The sequence below is a fragment of the Pseudophryne corroboree genome, chromosome 10 (genome assembly GCF_028390025.1).
Source record: "Pseudophryne corroboree isolate aPseCor3 chromosome 10, aPseCor3.hap2, whole genome shotgun sequence".
NCBI lineage: Eukaryota > Metazoa > Chordata > Amphibia > Anura > Myobatrachidae > Pseudophryne > Pseudophryne corroboree.
Genome location: NC_086453.1, coordinates 31,424,853 through 31,439,825, shown reverse-complemented (window position 1 = coordinate 31,439,825; position 14,973 = coordinate 31,424,853). Strand labels below are relative to the sequence as shown.

Below are 14,973 nucleotides of genomic sequence, written 5' to 3'. Positions count from 1 at the left end.
TACTGCGTCTGATTTTCTATAGTGGAGGAAGCAGAAAGTCTCCTTACAAATGACGACACAGTTCACTTTTTACTTCTATTATAAAGTCTGGTGTAAAAATTTATTATTTCCCCTTCTTTCCTTTCCTTAACCTCCTTCTTTCGTAATATTAAATTCTGATTTAAAAGAAAAAAACACGTAACCATCATTATGGTATATTTATATAGTGCCACCATTTTACGTAGCGCAGTACAGAATGAATATTTGTCATTCACCTCAGTCCCTGCCCCCGTGGCCCTATTTCAGTTGCCCTTATAAGCTCCTAACTGCCAATGTAAAAGACAGTGAGGCAGGTGTATTAACCTGGAGAAGGCTTAAGGAAGTGATAAACCAGTGATATGTGCAAGGTGATAAACGCACCAGCCAATCAGCTCCAAGATGTAAATTAACAGTTACTTCCTTATGCCTTCTCCAGGTTAATACATCTGCCCCAATGTTTGAAAAATGACAGTTAGAAGCTGATTGGCTGGTACAGTGGGGTCTATTTACTAAGCCTTGGATGGGGATAAAGTTGCTGGAGTTAAAGTACCAGCCAATCAGCTCCTAACTGTCATTTTTAATACACAGCCTGTAACATAGTAGTTAGGAGCCGATTGGCTGGTACTTTACCTCCAGTAACTTTATCCCCATCCAAGGCTTAGTAAATAGACCATTATCTCTGTCCGCTTTATCTCCATCCAGGGCTTAGTAAATACACCCCTATATCCCCTAACACACACTAGGATTCATATCAGCAGAATCCAACTAACCTACCAGTATGTTTCTGAAGTGTGGGAGGAAATGTGATGAGAACATATAAACTCCACACATTTGAATCATGAATTCTACTCATGACCATAGTACCACAAATGCAAACCACTGTGCCACCATGCTGCACATGTAGAACATGTATAGTACATAAAACATTTATTTGTTTGCTGCGTTATCCAGATCACGGACACATTTTACCCCTTAGCATTAGGAAGAGGTTGATGTGGCTGGGAAATAGGCGATATAAGGTCACAGTGTATGATGTACAAACGACTTATACAGAAAATTTCCGTTCCTTCCTACACAGATATAGAAATCCTCTTTATACAGTATGTCCATCTTACATCTACAATAACCTGTTATCTTCTTTAGGGGTGAAAATAAAAAACAACTAGATATTGTTGCGGGTTCAGTATAAAAAGCCGGCGCACGGGATACCGACGGTCAAAATACCGACGCCGGGATCCCGATTGGGAAAAAGTCGACAGGGGTTAGTAAGGGGTGTTATACCCTCTCCCCTACCCACCTAACCCTAACCCTCCCTACCTGCAGCCTAACCCTAACCTCAGGGCCGTCTTTTCGTATGGGCTAAATGGGCACTTGCCCAAGGGCCCCAGGAGCATAAGGGCCCTAGGCTGATAGCTGAGGGTCCCCTCTTTCCAGGGGTACCAGGTTTTTGAAAATCGGGCAAGGGGAACCAGAGATATCCGACTTCAAAGCAGTGGTCCCCATCCAAGACTGTTAATTGCTCTTCCCAGGCAGATATCTCAGATTCTGTTTGACGTATAGTTTTTCTGAGGGTATACTCCAAAAGCTGGGACTCTCCCCTTTCAGTGGACACTGGCAGCTTGTCTCTACTATGCCCAGAACCAGAGATATCAGCCTTCCAGTAGCTGGTCCCTGCTCCAGCTCTGCAGGCCTGGTATGCAGTTTTATATTTTCGTTGGTGGATTGCTCTGACTCCTGAACTCTGATCATCAAGTCCCCAGTACCTCCTGAAAGGTGTCTCCAGTACCTCCTGAAAGGTGTCCCCAGTACCTCCTGAAAGGTGTCCCCAGCACCTCCTGACAGGTGTCCCCAGTACCTACTGACAGGTGTCCCCAGCACCTACTGACAGGTGTCCCCAGCACCTCCTGAAAGGTGTCCCCAGCACCTACTGACAGGTGTCCCCAGTACCTCCTGACAGGTGTCCCTAGTACCTCCTGATAGGTATCCCCAGTACCTCCTGACAGGTGTCCCCAGTACCTCCCGAAAGGTGAGACTCTTTAGTGTTTTTATGATTTTATCCCATTCAAAGCTAAGAAATCTATTTCCATGAACTGGAGATATCTGCAGTCAAGCAAGCTGCCTTCCCACCGGTAAATGGTGAATATTAACCCACTCCACTATACACCCCTCCCCTGTGTATTAAACACCCCCTACCACCCTGGAAGTCATGTACCAGGGCCCCTTCATTCACCCCAATGCCCCTTCTACAGTTTAGTGTTCTCTCCGCTGCATCTGTGCAGAAATTACTGCTCCAGGTCCTACATGCTGAGCGGAAGATAGAACACCCCCCCACCCCCCGCGGGTCATCAAAGCTGCCGCTGATAGCATCTCCCACCCCCTACCGCTGGAGGATGGGTAGGGCCCCCAGTGCATTGTTGTGCCCAGGGGCCCACACTGCTATTAAGACGGCCCTGCCTAACCTCCCCTTAGTGCCTAACCCCAACCTCTCTGTCCCCGCTGCATAAACCTAACCCTTCCAGGCCACAGCCTAACCCTAACCTTCGGAGGGGGATGCCTAACCCTAACCCCCCTCCCCAACCCTATCCCAGATGTCGGCATTCCGAATAGTGTCGGTATTCTGGCGTCGGTATTCTGGCTGCCGGGATTCCCGACAGCTGGGATCGTGATTGCATCCCATTGTTGCACAGTATCACAATTACCACATGTGGCTGCGCTACACCTGCGCCCGGCAGAGACTATAACACGAGTCTGACTCTTGAAGATATGTTAGCAGTACATGACATGTATTATAATTGTCAATCATTGATTTGCCACTGTGTCAGTGGCGTAACTACTGCCCCCGCAGTCCTCGCGGTGGCTTGGGGGCGAGGGGCTGCGGGGGCGCCACTGATTTAGAACAGATTGACATGCGGACGAGCGTCCGCATGTCAATCTGCGATCTCCTCTCCCTCCCTGCGGTGCCTGCTCCCCCGGCCCCCCCCTATGTGTTGGAGGGACACGAGCGCATCGCGCGTCTCTCCTGTGTCCCTCCTGGCTCTCCCCCGGCCGGTCTAAGGAAGCAAGTGCCGTTCGTGAGCTCTGATTGGCTCACAAACGGCACTTCCTTTATTAGACCAGCCGGGGGAGAGCCAGGAGGGACACAGGAGAGACGCGCGATGCGCTCGTGTCCCTCCAACACATAGGGGGGGGCCGGGGGAGCAGGCACTGGGGCATATACCCGGCACTGGGGACATATACCTGGCACTGGGGGGGCAGATCTGGCACTGGGGACATATACCTGGCACTGGGGGGGCATATACCCGGCACTGAGGGCATGTACCTGGCACTGGGGGCATATACCTGGCACTGGGGGGGCATATACCCGGCACTGGGGGCATGTACCTGGCACTGGGGGCATATACCCGGCACTGGGGGGGCATATACCTGGCACTGGGGGGGCATATACCCGGCACTGGAGGCATATACCTGGCACTGGGGGGGAAGCAGGCACTGGGGGGGAATATCTGGCACTGGGGGCATGTACCTGGCACTGGGGGCATATACCCGGCACTGGGGGGGCATATACCCGGCACTGGGGGCATATACCTGGCACTGGGGGGGCATATACCCGGCACTGGGGGCATATACCTGGCACTGGGGGGGAAGCAGGCACTGGGGGGGGATATCTGGCACTGGGGGCATATACCTGGCACTGGGGGCATATAACTGGCACTGGGGGGGCATGTACCTGGCACTGGGGGCATATACATGGCACTGGGGGCATATACCTGGCACTGGGGGCATATACCTGGCACTGGGGGGGAATATCTGGCACTGGGGGGCATATACCTGGCACTGGGGGGGCATATACCTGGCACTGGGGGCATATACCTGGCACTGGGGGGGCATATACCTGGCACTGGGGGAATATACCTGGCACTGGGGGGGCATATACCCGGCACTGGGGGCATATACCCGGGACTGGGGGGGCATATACCTGGCACTGGGGGGGAAAGCAGGCACTGTGGGGGAATATCTGGCACTGGGTGCATATACCTGGCACTGTGGGGGAATATCTGGCACTGGGTGCATATACCTGGCACTGTGGGGGAATATCTGGCACTGGGAGCATATGTGGCACTGGGAGCACGGCCCTAGCAACAAGCACTACCCCCTAGCAACGAGCATGACACCCAGTGCATGAAACCCCTGGCAACGAGCATGACATCCTGGCACCGTGCATGGAACCAAGAGCATGAAACCCCTGGCAACGAGCAGGTAATTTAAAAGTAATTGGAAGCCTTACTGTAGAACTTAATGTGTAATGGGCATTACGGTGTGTGGCATAATGTATCACGGACATTGCAGTGTGTGTCATAATGTATCTGGCATTACGGTGTGTTGTATACTATGTCACGGGCATTGTGGTATGTGGTATAATGTCTCAGGATCATTGTGGTGTGTGTCATACTGTGTCACAGACATTGTATGTGCTATAATGTATCAGGGGCATTGCAGTGTGTCGCATAATGTATAACGGGCATTGCGATTCCTGTCATAATGTGTCACAGGCATTAGGGTGTGTGGCATAATGTGTCGGGGGCATTACGGTGTGTGGCATAATGTGTCGGGGGCATTACGGTGTGTGGCATAATGTGTAGGGGGCATTACGGTGTGTGCATATTGTGTCATGTGCATTATTGTCAGTGATCGCAAAAACGCGCTATGGCGCGTATTTTACCCAGAAACAGCCGCCCGGGACTCACATTTAGAAGATGAGCGGGTCCCACAGGACGCGCTCATCTGAATATGTGTTTGCATGTGTTAAGCCTGTCAGCGGAATGCAGGAGGTGACTGGCTGTTTCCTCGGCCAATCACCTCCTGTAGTCTCCATCCAATCACAGCCTGCAGCATCTTCCGCTTTGAATCCTGCTCCCGCCAGCACATGAATCTGTGCTGCAGGGCTGACAGACTGGCCCCGCTCATCCGGCTCCACTGCCGCTCTGCCGCCAGCACCCTCCTCTGCGACTGGGAGTACAGCTCCGGATCTGCCCGCCGCCACCCCCCTACCCGGGACCCGCTCAACGCCCCACCGAGACCCGACAACTACCTTCCAGCAGGAGCCGGCCGGGCTGCACAGCTCCCGCTGTAGGTAAGCAGTAGACAGTGCTGCATCGCCCCGCTTCACCTGGAGTAGCTGGTGCAGATGCGGGATGTCCGGGGGCTGCAAGCTCCGTGTGTGCAATGTGAGGCCGCTCAGAGTGTCAGGGCCTCACTGACACCATTTTTCTGACAGCACAGTGCAGTGAGTGCACTGGCACAAGTAGCCAGCCGGCGCCACAGCATGAAGGAGCTATCTGTGAAATCGCAAGCAGAGGCTGGCAAGAAGGAGCTCCTCCGATCGCTTCCCCTGACGGGCTGGCCACTGCTAAATATACCAGTAATCAGTACAACTGTGCAGTGACACTGACTTTCCCATTGCACCTGGGGCTCCACTCAGTGGCGGAACAAGCAAGCGGTGGGCCCAGGTGCAACAAAATGCTTTGGCCCCCCCCCTCCCCCATCCCATCCAAGTCCACCCCATGGGCAGTGCGCGCCGTAGGCGCGCGCAAAAATACATAGTGGCGTGGCTTCGTGGGGAAGGGGTGTGTCCACAAAATAATACCAATTCATAAAACGGTGCACAGTAGTCTCCATTCTTCAAATTACGCCGCACAGTAGCACCACTACACCAGGTAGAGACCCTTTTACTCCTTACAGCGAACAGATTCCCCTTTTTACACATAACGGCAGACAGTGTGCACTTTTTACACATAACGGCAGACAGCGTGCCCTCGTTACACATAGCGGCAGACAGCATACACTTTTTACACAATGGCAGACAGCGTGCCCTCGTTACACATAGCGGCAGCCAGCGTGCCCTCGTTACACATAGCGGCAGACAGCGTGCACTTTTTACACATTACGGCAGACAGCGTCCCCATTTTACACATTACGGCAGACAGCGTCCCCATTTTACACATTACGGCAGACACCATACACTTTTACACATAACGGCAGATAGCGTGCCCTTTTTACACATTACGGCAGGCAGATTCTACCTTTTTACACATAGCGGCAGGCAGATTCCCCATTTTTATACATAGCGGCAGGCAGATTCCCCATTTTTATACATTACGGCAGGCAGATTCCCCATTTTTACACATTGCGGCAGGCAGATTCCCCATTTTTACATTGCGGCAGGCAGATTCCCCATTTTTACACATTGCGGCAGGCAGATTCCCCATTTTTACATTGCGGCAGGCAGATTCCCCATTTTTATACATAGCGGCAGGCAGTCCCCCCTTTTTACACATTGCGGCAGGCAGTCCCAACAAATAAAAAAAGAAAGAGACAGAAAGAAAGAAAGAAAGAAAGCAAGAAAGAAAGAAAGAAAGAAAGAAAGAAGAATTATACTTACCCTCTCTGTTGGCTCAGGCTCCTCGGTGCAGCTTCCCGGGCAGTAGAGAAGAAGGAGGAGGGAGGTGAAGGAGGGAGCCGCAGCAGCGCTGTGTTACTGGTGGAGGCGCTGCTGCTGCTGCTGCCCCTCTGCTTCCCTATAGGCTGTTCTCAGAGACAGCCTATAGTGAAGCAGAGGAGCAGCAGCAGCAGCGCCTCCACCAATAACAAAGCGCTGCTGCGGCTCTCTCCTTCACTGAGAGACTGTGACCTGTTTGTATATGAGGGAGGGAGGGACGGACGGACCCTCCTCCCTCCTTCATGTGCGGGTGGCCAGAATCGTTCCTTATGACGGGCGGGTCACGGGAGCGCTGGTGTGCGGCTGCGGCATGACATACAATGAGTCATTGTGACTCATTCATGTAATGCCGGCCGGCGGCTGTGGGCCCTTGAGTGCGGCGGGGCCCCAGTGCAATGCACTGCCTGCCCCGCCAGTAGTTCCGCCCCTGGCTCCACTACTTTGACACAGTTGGAACTGATTATCGGTATATTTAGCAGTGGCCAGCCCGTCAGGGGAAGCGATTGGACGAGCTCCTTCTTGCCAGAGAACAGCCTCTGCTTGCGATTTCACATAGAGCTCCTCCAGGCTGCGGCTACTACAGGCGCAGTCTGGCTACTTGTGCCAGTGCACTCACTGCACTGTGCTGTCAGAAAAAATGGTGAGTGTCAGTGAGTTGCTGCTGGGGGCGGAGCCACTTGTGTCAAACGGCCCCTTCGTGCAACTGGAGGTGAAAAGTGAGTGGTTACTGCAATGTGCCTCAGTGCTCTACCAGGCGCATTGTGTATAATAACGTGTTCTACCAGGCGCATTGTGTATAATAACGTGTTCTACCAGGCGCATTGTGTATAATAACGTGTTCTACCTGGCGCAATGTGTATGATAACGTGTTCTACCTGGCGCAATGTGTATGATAACGTGTTCTACCTGGCGCAATGTGTATAATAACGTGTTCTACCTGGCGCAATGTGTATGATAACGTGTTCTACCTGGCGCATTGTGTATAATAACGTGTTCTACCTGGCGCAATGTGTATGATAACGTGTTCTACCTGGCGCAATGTGTATGATAACGTGTTCTACCTGGCGCAATGTGTATGATAACGTGTTCTACCTGGCGCAATGTGTATGATAACGTGTTCTACCTGGCGCAATGTGTATGATAACGTGTTCTACCTGGCGCAATGTGTATGATAACGTGTTCTACCTGGCGCAATGTGTATGATAACGTGTTCTACCTGGTGCAATGTGTATAATAACGTGTTCTACCTGGCGCAATGTGTATAATAACGTGTTCTACCAGGCGCATTGTGTATAATAACGTGTTCTACCAGGCGCATTGTGTATAATAACGTGTTCTACCTAGTGCAATGTGTATTATAACGTGCTCTACCAGGCGCATTGTGTATAATAACGTGTTCTACCTGGCGCAATGTGTATAATAACGTGTTCTACCTGGCGCAATGTGTATGATAACGTGCTCTACCTGGCGCAATGTGTATGATAACGTGTTCTACCTGGCGCAATGTGTATGATAACGTGTTCTACCTGGCACAATGTGTATGATAACGTGTTCTACCTGGCGCAATGTGTATAATAACGTGCTCTACCAGGCGCATTGTGTATAATAACGTGTTCTACCTGGCGCAATGTGTATAATAACGTGTTCTACCTGGCGCAATGTGTATGATAACGTGCTCTACCTGGCGCAATGTGTATGATAACGTGTTCTACCTGGCGCAATGTGTATGATAACGTGTTCTACCTGGCACAATGTGTATGATAACGTGCTCTACCTGGTGCAATGTGTATAATAACGTGCTCTACCAGGCGCATTGTGTATATATAATAACGTGTTCTACCTAGTGCAATGTGTATTATAACGTGCTCTACCAGGCGCATTGTGTATAATAACGTGTTCTACCTGGCGCAATGTGTATAATAACGTGCTCTACCAGGCGCATTGTGTATAATAACGTGTTCTACCTAGTGCAATGTGTATTATAACGTGCTCTACCAGGCGCATTGTGTATAATAACGAGTTCTACCAGGCGCATTGTGTATAATAACATGCTCTACCAGGCGCATTGTGTATAATAACGTGTTTTACCTGACGCAATGTGTATGATAACTTGCTCTACCTAGCGGCAATGTGTATGATAACTTGCTCTACCTAGCGGCAATGTGTATGATAACATGCTCTACCTGATGCAATGTGTATGATAACTTGCTCTACCTAGCGGCAATGTGTATGATAACATGCTCTACCTGATGCAATGTGTATGATAACGTGCTCTACCTGGTGCAAAGTGTATGACGTGCTGTACCTGGTGCAAAGTGTATGACGTGCTGTACCTGGTGCAAAGTGTATGACGTGCTGTACCTGGAGCAAAGTGTATGACGTGATCTACCTGGATCAGTGTGCATAGGAGGTTCTACCTGGTGCAATGTGTATAAGCGCCACTACTGTGTGGTGTAATGTGAATTGACACTATTATGTGGTCACGCCCCTTCCCTATGAAGCCATGCCCCTAAAATTTTGCGGCGCGCCTACGGCGCGCACTACCTGTTCTTTATGGTCTAAGTGGTCTAACACCAATTCACTTTCTGCCTAAGGGCACCAAAATGTCTAGTTACAGCTCTGGTGCAGGGTGTCCTGCATGCTACACAGCCCAGCAGCATTGTCACCCCATCCCCCCCATCTTGCAACACTTTTGTAGTGTCCAAACAAGATTAAAATTAATAAGAACCTTCATTCCGATGGGACCCAGAAAAAGACCGGTAGGACCCCAATTTTTAAAAGTGAAAGGTCCCTGGGACCCACTTTTTTTTGGGCTCAGCGCGATCACTGATTGTGTGTGGAATAATGTCTAAGGGCCATTGCAGTATGTGGCATAATGTATACTGGGCATTACTATAAGGAGGAAAAATGACAAATAATGTAAGGGGCATGAATCAGGATTATTTTTCTTTCCTGTGGTGGCCAACGTCTGGGCGTGCAGGTTGCAAAACTGGGGTATAAGGTAGTCTTTTCCTGCAATGCCACGCCCTCCACGCAAAGCCATGCCCATTTCGACAAAGCCACACCCCTTTTTGCCAGCGCGCGCCTGCGGCGCGCCCATTTTTCTACCTTTGCTAGTGCCAATTACGGGGTGTATAGGTGGGGCGCCGAAGGATTTTTTGGCTTGGGGGAGAAAAATTTCTAGTTACGCCACTGCACTGTGTACTTACTATCCATTTATCTGGCCTGGAGAGGTAATATCCCTTATTTACTACAAGTCACCTATATGCAGGAAACAACAACAAAAAATCAGCAAAACTTTCCACTGTAGTCAAGTTAGGTCTGAAACCAAGAACAGCCAGGGGAAACTCTTCTTTGTGTCTAACTAAATGACAGGAACAGATGATAATAAACAGGACGGGCACAGGCAGCTGTCTGCAATCTGTTGGTTGATAAACTACAAATCCGGACATTGGGTCTAATTCAGACCTGTTCGCTCGCTAGGTTTTTTTTTTGCAGTCCTGCGTCCGCATAGTCGCCGCCCATAGGGGAGTGTATTTTTGCTTTGCAAGTGTGCGAACGCGTGTGTAGCAGAGCTGTACAAACAGATGTTGTGCAGTCTCTGAGTAGCCCAGGACTTACTCAGCCGCTGCGATCACATCAGCCTGTCCGGGACCGGAATTGACGTCAGACACCCGCCCTGCAAACGCTTGGACACGCCTGCGTTTTACCAGACACTCCCAGAAAACGGTCAGTTGCCACCCACAAACGCCCTCTTCCTGTCAAGCACCTTGCGAACGCCTGTGCGAATGGATTCTTCGCACAAACCCATCACTGAGCGGCGTTCCCCTTTGTACCCGTGCGATGCGCCTGCGCATTGCGGTGCATACCCATGCGCAGTTTAGACCTGTACAAAAACGCAGCCTAGCAATCAGGTCTGAATTAGGCCCCTTGGGCCTGATTCATGTTTGCAAGTAAAGCACAAAAAACAAGTAAATTCGTACCTGGAATAAACCATGTTGCCATGCAAGGGGAGCAAATACATTTATATTGTTTCTGTGCAGGGTAAATACTGGGTGCTTTTGCATGTAGCCCACAAATGTTAGGCAGCTTTATTTTTACACTGCAATTTAGATTTCAGTTTGAACACACCCCACCCAAATCTCTCTCTCTCTGCACATGTTACATCTGCCCTACCTGCAGTGCAGCATGGTTTTGCACAGCTGCTTGATTTTTTGCTTTACTTACAAGAATCAGGCCCATTTTCTGCAAATCAACAGGTCTACTCGCTGACCATCTATGGGGCACCTCCGGCCTACAGAAAGTGAGGCAGCCACTGTTTGGGTGTACCCGCCATTCATGGCAGTGCCTCCATGACGCCATTGGTTCCAAGTGAGCTCCCGAATGTTGGTTCAATCCACAAAATGGCTGCCTCTGCCAACTTCTTTGTGCCTCAGTGATGTTGCTGGTCATTATTGGATTCATTACTCTCCAGGATATTGATTTAGGCCATAAACACATCCCCACTGTTTATAGCTGAAAGGGACGACTACTGTGGATGATAACCAGTCTCATAGATCATTTGAAAACATAAAAGGAACCACAGTTGTATGTGTTTATTTGTCCTAGGACTTACAGGACAGTGACAGACCCCATCCCACTGTATATTGCTAAGAGACACGCATGGCTTTTAATCTAATTACATGTAAAGATAAAAGGGTTTTCCAATTCTGTCTCTGGAGAGTTTTTTCTGGAGGTGAAACGTACGTTCTCATAGAGAGTGCTACTGTATGTAGTCATGTCCTATTAGTATTCTGTACTAGAGGGGGACACGTGTGACCCCACCGCCCTGACTTATGATTGCAATGCCTGAACATCACAGAGACGGATCTGAAGGTAAATAAAACCATTTCCATGAGCCATAGATGTCCAGCACCAAACAGAGAAACTTTAAAGTTCACTGAAGGTTACCGGTTCTATTCACTGCTTCAAAAAACACACCTGAGCAATCTCTGTGGTAAATGAGCCGGCAACAGAAAATGCATTGGTTCTACTCACATCTGTGCAAGCTGTAAGTGGCAATCTAAGGCACTCATTATAACGCACCAGTGTACTAGTAGAGTCCTACTGATCCTGCGGAATTATATCAATTCTTGTCTATTATATTACAGTAATCCTAGGTTGTTATTTTTTTTATTTTTTTGTTTTTTTGCTTTGCACCAGTTAAAAATCTAAAAGAAAATCTATTCCATTGCTCCCTGTTTCTACCGGCGTAGCACAGAGCCCCTTTAAACAATTCTGTTGCAGGACAATCACATCGTCCACGAGACAATACTGCAGGACGCATAGTGCGATATTTAAAATAAATCCATCTAAAAAGTAAAATAAAAAAACTTTCTGTGGAATAAAAAGAAACAAAAAACGACAAAGTGGACTTTATAGCAAGTAGTGATTACTTCCAGTGTATCAGTGTAGGCAACGACATCGGGTAAAAATGTACCAATGGATTTTCAGATTTAAAAAAATGGCACAGAGCAGTTTTTGAACAATTTGTGGCTCTCTAAGGGGCAGACGCATCATCGCTTAGAGAGATAAAGTGTATGGAGATAAAGTACCACCAGCCAGCTCCTATCTGCCATTTTTCAAACACAGCCGGTAAAGAGACAGTTAGGAGCAGATTACCTGGTACTTTCTCTCTCCCCACTTTATCTCTCTCCAAGCGTTGATGCATATGCCCCTCTGCATATAACGCAGTCATTCGAATTGACAGTTATGACATTTGACACGACCCCACTTATATCTCTCTCCAAGACTTGATACATCTCCCCTTAACAGTTATGAGACTATAAGTCCCAGCATGCTCACAGGGCATCCTGGAGCTAAAATAGGTTAATAAATATATATATATATATATATAAAATAAAATATGTAGTGAAATCTACAGGGAAATAGGTTGGTGAAAAATAATGTAAGTCACTGTACTGCCAGCCGGGCAAGAAAAGGAGTGTCACACTACAGCTGTAATTATCTCTTCCATAGGAAAGATCTGTACTACACATCTGTACTACACAGCCGCTGTGCCCCCCCCCCCCCCCCCCCACCACCACCAGCAAGCTCTTTGTGAAAGACGTAAGCGCAAAAGTCTTTTTCAACAAGGTATGACCTCTTCTCCAGACACCCCACACTCACATCATGCCCCAAACATGCCATCCTGTCATTTCCCCCCAATACACCGGCCACAAAGATCAACTTGACAAATTAGCTAAGGCAAACTTTCCTGAATCACAGAGCCCTGGACTATCAGCGATTGTTTCTACTACACCTTAGGCCAAAAGTTCCTAATTGAGAAATTCAGCAGAAATGATTCAATTAAAATAATTCATTTAGTTCACTATGATTGATAGCCAACAGCACCGTTTTTTCCTATCACATTAACCATAACTAATTTGATTTGATACTAAACCACCAACCTGAAGCACCCCTCCAAATGCCCCACTGCACCCCAGGGCGTCAGGGGGGCACCCAGTTTGGGAATCATTGTTTTAGGCATTTATTAAAAAAATAAAATAAAAACATCTATACAGGAATAAATGTAATCACCAGACTAAATAAAAAACAAACAAACAGACAACTGCGTTCAGTAGAACTGACTTATAAGGGGGCATTAACCCATTCAGTGACGGATGATGCTGAGATGCTGCTGCTGAGGTTTAATCCAGCATTGAGGTGGTTAAATGTGTGGAATTGTATTTTCACCGCACAAAGGGTGATTGAAGTTCCCATTTGTCATTTTGCAGTTGCATTATGTTTGCCTTGGTGGGTTGCAGCAGCCTCTTACCTGGGGATGCTATTTGGTGGGGTCACCCCAGCTGTGCAGCTGGACAAGCATGCTGAAGCCGGCTCCGGAGGTCCGTAATCCAAGTGTAACCAAGCCAAAGTGATGCCAGCGCAGAAGTGACTGGAAGGAAGGGGAGCCTGGGAGACCAGCGCAGATCAATGCTGGGATTTGGCCAGCGCAGGATGAAATGAAAGGACATCACACAATGGGGTTTTAAAGATGCAAGAGGAGGGGCAGGGAGAGGAAATCCCATCAGAGACACCAGAGAGGAGCAGGAGATCACAGGAAAATGGGACATCGGTGGGAGGTATGGCACATGGAGGTGGAGGACGGGAGAGAACGAAGACACTGGGATGAATTTCCAGACTGATGATTCCAGCTCAGAAGCTAAAGCAGCGTAAAGTCACAGCCAGGATCTGAGGCTGAGACAGGAGGCTGGAGGTGTGAAGCTTGTGGTACATGGTTTGCAATGAATGAAGACTGAGGGGGGCACAGATGTGGTGTTATCTCAGGTGTGTGACCTTCCATAGGTTCCTGTCACCAGGTAATAATGATTGAGAGGGTGCACATCACATGGCTCCAAAGTTACTGCATCCTGATTCTGAGTATAATCACTGTAGGTTAGAATTCTGCTGGGATGGGGCACAGGTTGGTGAATGGGGGGGCTACACAATGCCTGGGGTGAAGATAAGGATAGGTAGCGCAGGAGTAGAAGGTACTGGGGAGTATGAAACTAGTATGGTGATATCTAACTATAGAAGGGTGACACAGGAGGTGAGCATATTTTATTATTACCCATTCATACTCCAATCTCCTGTACCACCTTTATTATTACCCATCCATACCCCCATCTCCTGTACCACCTTTATTATTACCCATCCATACTCCCATCTCCTGTACCACCTTTATATTGCCCATCCATACTCCCATCTCCTGTACCAACTTTATTATTACCCATCCATACTCCCATCTCCTGTACCACCTTTATTATTACCCATCCATACTCCCATCTCCTGTACCACCTTTATATTACCCATCCATACTCCCATCTCCTGTACCACCTTTATATTACCCACCCATACCCCCATCTCCTGTACCACCTTTATTATTACCCATCCATACTCCCATCACCTGTACCACCTTTATTATTACCCATCCATACTCCCATCACCTGTACCACCTTGATTATTATTACCCATCCATACTCCAATCTCCTATACCACCTTTTTACCCATCTATACTCCCATCTCCTGTACCACCTTTATTATTACCCATCCATACTCCCATCACCTGTACCACCTTTATATTACCCATCCATACTCCCATCTCCTGTACCACCTTTATATTGCCCATCCATACTCCCATCTCCTGTACCAACTTTATTATTACCCATCCATACTCCCATCTCCTGTACCACCTTTATTATTACCCATCCATACTCCCATCTCCTGTACCACCTTTATATTACCCATCCATACTCCCATCTCCTGTACCACCTTTATATTACCCACCCATACCCCCATCTCCTGTACCACCTTTATTATTACCCATCCATACTCCCATCACCTGTACCACCTTTATTATTACCCATCCATACTCCCATCACCTGTACCACCTTGATTATTATTACCCATCCATACTC

At 48.5% G+C, this 14,973-nt stretch overlaps 1 protein-coding gene across 1 annotated transcript in view; it reads right to left on the bottom strand.

Moving 5' to 3' along the window:
- LOC134965880 (G protein-activated inward rectifier potassium channel 2-like) overlaps positions 1–13,818 on the bottom strand; it is a 214,769-nt gene extending 200,951 nt beyond the window's left edge. Inside the window, exon 1 of the mRNA XM_063942270.1 lies at positions 13,332–13,818. The gene's annotated coding sequence lies outside the window, so the exon portion shown is untranslated. The remainder of the gene's footprint in view (positions 1–13,331) is intronic.
- Positions 13,819–14,973: the final 1,155 nt, after the last annotated feature.